Source organism: Talpa europaea (genome assembly GCF_964194135.1).
Source record: "Talpa europaea genome assembly, chromosome: 1".
In the NCBI taxonomy this organism is placed as follows: Eukaryota; Metazoa; Chordata; class Mammalia; order Eulipotyphla; family Talpidae; genus Talpa; species Talpa europaea.
In genome coordinates, this window is record NC_140073.1 from 100,100,852 (window position 1) to 100,107,935 (window position 7,084).

Genomic DNA, 7,084 nt, shown 5'->3' on the forward strand with positions numbered 1-7,084 from the left:
AAATATCTGTTGTATTCTGGCTACCAATTAGGGTTTCGCATTATAAGAATGAGCTTGACAAAAGTGACCTCTGCAACTCACAATTTAGTCATCAGAATAATGTATAAAGAACTTCTATTACCTTACTGTAAGTATATAGTAGTACTGTGGGGGCACAGAAGAGAGGGGTGTTTAATCTTGGGGGGAAATTATACAGGAAACATTGCTTAAAATGTGACAGATAAGTAGGGAGTTTGATAAGGACACTGGGAAGTCATACCTTGTTTTACAAATGGACAATTTGTTCCTACAGCTGAAACAAATTGAATGGAAGGTTAGCACCACGACTGCCATGAAATGAAATACTGTATGATTTTAGAAAGTGCTTGATACTGTTGAGAATGGAAAGAGATTGTCCTTAAACTGAATAAAAATGACTTTCAGATTATTTTTGCAGTTACACCTTTCTGTTACTACAGATAACTAAGTGCCAGAAATAAAGAATAGTGGGAGATTCCTAAGTGAAATAAACAGGCTTACATCCAGTCTCATTTTTGACCAACATTTAAGAACTAATGAACCTTTTAACTGTTAAATAATCAAAACTGATCGCTTTAGGATGATTACAACTTAAGATGAGTAAGAGCTTCAAGTTTCTACTAAATCTACTTGAATTCACTAAAGCAGTGACATAATTTACCGTGTCACAAATCATTATTTTACAGAAGTTCTGTCTTTGATGCAGTTGATAATCTCAAGGTAAATCCAAAAAGAGAGCAGAAGAGGGAGTTAAAATTATAATTTGAAGATTGGGGTTTAAATTTTATCGCTCTTAATGTTTTAACTTTTCTAGTCTGGTCTGAACTCATGTGGTCAGAGCTGGTTTTTCTTGCTCTCAAATATATTTTTCTGTGGCTTTACTGGTTAGACTGGATAAGTTGAATACCTGGTTTTAAATCACCTACTGTACTACACCCACTTTTGTCATTAGCTTTAAGAGGACAAATTTTGAACCTTAAAGACTACTTCTCATCTTTCCATTATGATCATTGCATTTCAATGTAATGTGTTTCTCACTTTTCAGGAAAAAAAAAAACCTACTTGCAGAATGAAGATTGAAACTTGACACTAAATATATTTCCAAGGAGAACAAGTTATCATAAAGTAATCTAGTGTAGACTTACATTATAGTGATATTGTCTGATGGAGATGTTAAACGTCTTTGTGGCTTACTTTTTTTCCTTAGGCTTGTGTATATCTTATGTCTTAAATATGTCAGCTAAAAATTAGTAGACACTGGTTTTAAAAGGCACAAAATGCTGTTTCCAAGTACTTTCCGGATATGATCACTTAGTTTCCATGTGTCTTTGTTCATTCGGATCAATAAGTTACTAGGATTTCCCACTAAAGAAAACAGTTTACGTGGAGGCAGATTTTTTAAACAAAAGTGTATCCCAAGTTAGTAGAAATAATGAAATTGTGAAATGCTATTTTTGAGAGACTATTGGCTATTGAAATAAGTGCTATGAATTTATTATAATATTCTGCTTCGGTAATTCAGTCACTGCAACCCCAATAGATATGTAAGACATTCTGAGTTAGAGCCTGAAATAGAGTCAGTTTTTTCATAGAAACTAGGTATTTAATGATGTAACTGTAGGAAAGTAATAGAGTAAATTTATCACAAAGTTTTAATGTACTGATAGCAAACCACCTCAAAAATTACTGGATTAAAAGTTTGTTTTATTATTATTTTTAACAGTTCTTTGTGCCTATTAGGCAGTTATGTTGGTTTTTCCTGGGCTCACGAATGTACCAGCATTCAGCTGGAGAATTTCTCAATCTGGAAAATTCAAGATGGTGTCACTCACATGCCTGACAAATGGTGTTGGCTAACATTTAGGCTTCTTGTGGTGTTTTTTTTTTTTTTTTTTTTTAATATCGTGGGGGTCTTGAGACAGTGAAAGTGAAGCTAAAGACTTTACAGCTTTGCAAATCATGTAATGTTATTTATGCTTCATTCTCGTAGTCAAAGTCAGTGTCCCCAGGCTAGCCCTCATTTAGGGGTTGGGGAAATAAGATTCTCTCTCTTCTGGGCATACCAATGTCAACATAATGCAAAAGGGTATGTATACTCAGATGAAGAGATTCATAGCCATATTGTAAATTACCACAGGTTATTTAGAACATTTTTTTTTTTTTAGATTTATTTGTTTATTTATTTATACAAGCACTGGGTATAGTCAGAAGCACAGGAGGGTGAGAGAATTCACCAGAGCCAGAGTGGGGAGCAGAGCAGGCAGAAGGACTGAAGTACACTGCTGAGGGGAGCAGCGGGCGGCAGGAGAGGTCTGCGCGCCATGTGGGACCCTCCTCCGGTGGCCGGGGAACAGCCGGGGATCGAACCGGCTCTTCAGAGGCTGTGGGCAGCTTCACAACCCAGCGCTCAACCGCTGCGCCACCAGGGAGGCCCTATTTAGAACATTTTAAGAACAGTAATCCATAAAGATGTAATGATAGGATCTGTTTTAAAATAGTTTGCAAAAAGACAAGATATAGGTCAGATGTTGATAATTGCTAGGACTGTATGGTATTGCTAGATATATAGAGGTTATGTGTAAACTCCATTTTGTGAAATGATTTTAACTTTGTTTTTCTCTTGTTATTAGAATAATACTTAATATTTGCTACTTCCTCTGGTATGTAAATGTTAGAGTGTAAACCATCACTACTGCAATTTAGAAAGGGTTTTACTCTTGGGCATTCTTTAAAGATTTATTGTAATATGTTATTAAAAAATTATGTCTTTTCATTTGGAAATCAGTTTCCCTTCATTTTAGTAAAACCAAGTATATTTAAGAAATTCTGAAAAACTAAGCATAAAGAACAAAAGCCACCCAGAAATACAGTAAAATGTTGATGACTTTATTTCTTCGGTTTTTTAATGCCTGTACATGTATAAGTTAGGTCTCTTGTTTGTATGTTTCACATAGGTATAAAATAATCTGGTATTTGTCTTCCTCCTGATTTATTTTGCTTAGCATAATCCCCTCCAGTTCCTTCCATGTTGACACAAATGGCAAGTTGTTGCTTCGGTTTTTTTTCCTCCCATACTGAGTAGAATTCCATTGTAGTCTGATGCAAGGTTTGGAACAGGGTTTTTTTTTTTTTGCTGTTTTTTTTCCTTCGGAAGCTTTGGTTGGGCCCTACATGGTCATACTGCGGAGAGCAAGACTTTCAGGTCTTCTGTCCTCACTCTTTCTTAAAAGTAATTGGTGGAAGCCAATTGGTGGAAAGATTCATTTTGTGTTCCAATTCCCACAGTTTCTAAACCCACACTAGCAAATATTTGACCTTTAGGAATTTAAGCATTCAATAATTTTGACTGTTCTCAGCTTTTATGGTGGTCACCTTTTCCCCATATTTCAGTTATCAGTTTCAGTTATCAGGTTGCCTTGCACCTTTAGATCTGGTGACTTAAGAAAAGTGATTTTATGTATTATTTGGCTTATTCTTGTTATAAGAATAGGAATGATGTCTTCTTGTAGCTTTGTATACTAAGGAGAGATGGGATTCTTCTCTCCATTTCTGTTGCATTTGTTTTATTTTACTTGATAATATCCAAATAGAGAAAAGTTGGGAGGATAGTAAAATTAATACCCATGTACCTCACCCACATTCAACAGTTAATTTCCCATATTTGCTTTATAGTTACATAGGTTTTATTTACATTGTATATTTCCTTAGATTTACTCATTTTCTAAAATATTTTTATTTAATAACCATATAAAGCTTAGTCATAGACATCATGAAACTTAAAATTCAGTCCGTAATTCGAACTGTTTCTTTTTATATCAGCCAAATTTCATTTTTTTTTTCTTTAGACTCACACTAGAACAGTACTTGCTTAATTTTTCTAAACTTTCTGTTTAGCCTTTTTTTTCCTCCCAAGTGCTTTGCTTATTGCAGCAGTGATAAATACTGTATGCAAACTGGGTAGCTAGGTATGGCTGACAAGTGCCGTGTCTCTTCTCAAACTCATGCTCTACTGTCCTGACTTTACTACGAAACACAAGTTCAATGAAGAAGTCACTAAGAATTTCAAGGTATCAAGAGCAAAGCTTTTAATCAAGTGCAGGGTTCTGTGCGTCTGCATAGATCATACATCTATGAAATGAGACTGGTGATAAATATTTATCAGAAAGAGAACTTGATTGCCCAACTTTAGAATAAAATCTAAAGAAATTTAAAGAAACTAGAGTAACAGGAAGCTAAAACTTTTATTGACTGTTGAGGAAATATTGTGTATTTGAACTTCTATGCTATATTCTCTTAATTCTTGGTTAAAAGCATGAAGCTTCAAATACCTTTTCCTTGCTCTTTTCTTGCTTATATCTTTTTTTTATAAGCACTTATGGGTATTTAAGACACCTAATTATTTGTGTAGTTGTCTGCTAGACTATAACTTCTTTACAAGCACTGTTAAGTACATTCAGTGTTGTTACCTCATCCCCTTGTTTAGTATTTTTTTTAAAAGATTTTTATTTATGCATATAAGAACTGGGGTAGAGGCCAGAGGTGGGGGGAGGTGGTTTGAAAGGATTCTCAGACAGAATGGGGAGCAGAACACGCACATCTACTGAAATACACTGTTGAGGGGAGCAGCAGTTCAAACTGGAGAGGTCTGCTGCTGTCTGTGGTTAACAACCTGGCCAGGGCTCAAACTCATGCTGCAGTGGCTGGTGGAAGCATGATAGCCCTGAGATTTAACCCCTGCACCACCAGGGAGTTCCCCCTTATTTTATATTAATCTGATTACTACATACTAAGTATCAAAAAAACTGTTGAATGAATGAACTTGAAAATATGCCTTATAGTACCTTATAAGTGGTCTGGTAAAAGTTTTTCAAGGACTACATATTGTATTAACTTTTATGGTTTTGACCTACAACTTATGCAACCAAATTATATAAGTTTTCTTGTAACACCTACATTGTCAGAATTCAATCAATTTATGTAGAGGAGTTACCAAATATAATTTCATACAATATAAATGATCTCTCAGAGGACTCTGCCTCTTTGCCTTCTCCCAGGAGGTTTGTTTTGAGCAGATTTCCTATTAGCTTAGTTTCATTCTGCAAGTAAATCTACAAGTAAGAATTTTGTATAAATTTAGTCAAAGTAAACCAACTGCCTGTAGGCCTGTATCTCTGAAATAGCATTTTCGTCTTCCTGTTTAAAATCTTCACGTCACTGAACATACAGTATCTTCATATTAGTGTCTTCATAGCCTTTTTTTTTTTTAAAGATATTTTATTTATTCATGCATACAAGAGCTAGGGTTTAGGCTAGAGGTGTGGGGTGGGGGTGGTGAGAGGATTCACCAGAGACAGTGGGGAGCAGAACTGGCAGATTTGACTGAAATACACTGCTGAGGGAAGCAGTAGGTGAGATGGGAGAGGTCTGCTGTGCCATGTGGGCAGCTCCCTAGCCAGGGATCCAGCTCATGTTGCATTGGCTGCCAATAGCTTCATAGTGCTAAGACTTAATCCCTTGGACCCCCAGGGAGGCCCATCTTCATAGCCTTCTTAATGAAATGAATCGACTTGTTAAGTCAATTACAGCCTTTTGCATCTCAGTGTTTAACCATTAACACTTTTAGTGTATTCTTTCTCTTTTGGTCTTCTTTAAATGTCCAACTCACAACGCCTCTTTTTGATTAAAAAAAAAAACTTAGTGGACAAGCTTATTTAAAAACTGCTTTAGGGGACCTCCCTGGTGGCACAGGGGTTAAAGTCACAGCGCTGTCAAGCTGTCACCAGCCACTGTGACATGAGTTCAATCCCCAGCTAGGGAGCTAACCCACATGGTGCTTCAGACCTCTCCTGTCTCGCCTACTGCTCCAATCAGCAGTGTATTTCAGTAGATCTGCCTGTTCTGCTCCCCACTCTTTCTCTGGTGAATCCTCACAAGCACACCCCCACCCCACATCTCTGGCCTACACCCCAGTTCTTGTATGGATAAATAAAAACAAAATCTTTAAAAAAAAACAAAAACTGCTTTATTATCCAAACCAGGCCACTTTTAAGAGACAACGCAAGAGCTATTAATAATTGTCCTGGAATAGTAAGCATAAATTAGGACTTTTTTGGCTATAAACTGGGACTCTTCTAGGCAAACGAGGAAATGGCCCCGCCTCATTATCTGTCCCACTTTCTAAAGGCAGCAATCCTTCAACATTTTTAGCTGGTCTAGGCTTTATCTTCATATTTCTAAATAATGTGTTTATAGTCATTTCATGATTTTTCAGTATGTTTTTTCCTGTTCACCATTTTCCTTAAGAGTTCACCCAAACACTGTCATGCCTCCTTTTGGTTTTTTTTTCCATTCTTATTTCTTTTTTTAATTTAAATTTTATTTTTATATTCCCCATATAATTACAACCCCCTTATTTTTACCCCAATCCCTCCTTTCCCCGCTCCCCACCCCCCATAGAGTGTCTCTGGTTCATAGTTGTTTGTTGATTTTGATATTTTCTTTCTAATAGTTATTCTTTTTCCTGGTCCCTTATTTAAGTTTTCTAGATTCCTGCTATGAGTGAGACCATCCAGTATTTTTCTTTTTCTTTCTGGCTTATTTCGCCGAGCATGATCCCTTCCAGCTCCATCCATGTTGCTGCAAATTGCATGAGTTTGTTTTTTTGATTGCTGAGTAATATTCCATGGTGTATATGTACCACATCTTCTTGATCCAGTCATCTATTTTGGGCATTTGGGTTGTTTCCAAAGCTTAGCTATTGTAAATAGTGCTGCTATAAACATAGGGGTGCAGGTGCTCTTTGGAATTGATGTCTGTGTCCTTTGGGTAAATACCTAGGAATGGAATTGCTGGATCATATGGAAGCTCTATGTTTAGTAGGTCAAGAAATCTCCACACAACTCTCCATAGTGGACCAGTTTGCACTCCCACCAACAGTGCAGAAGTGTGTGTGTGTGTGTTTAAATTAATTAATTTATTATACAAGCACTGGGTACAGTCAGAAGTGCGGGAGGATGAGAGAATTCACCAGAGCCAGAGAGCAGAGCAGGCAGACTGACGAAGTACA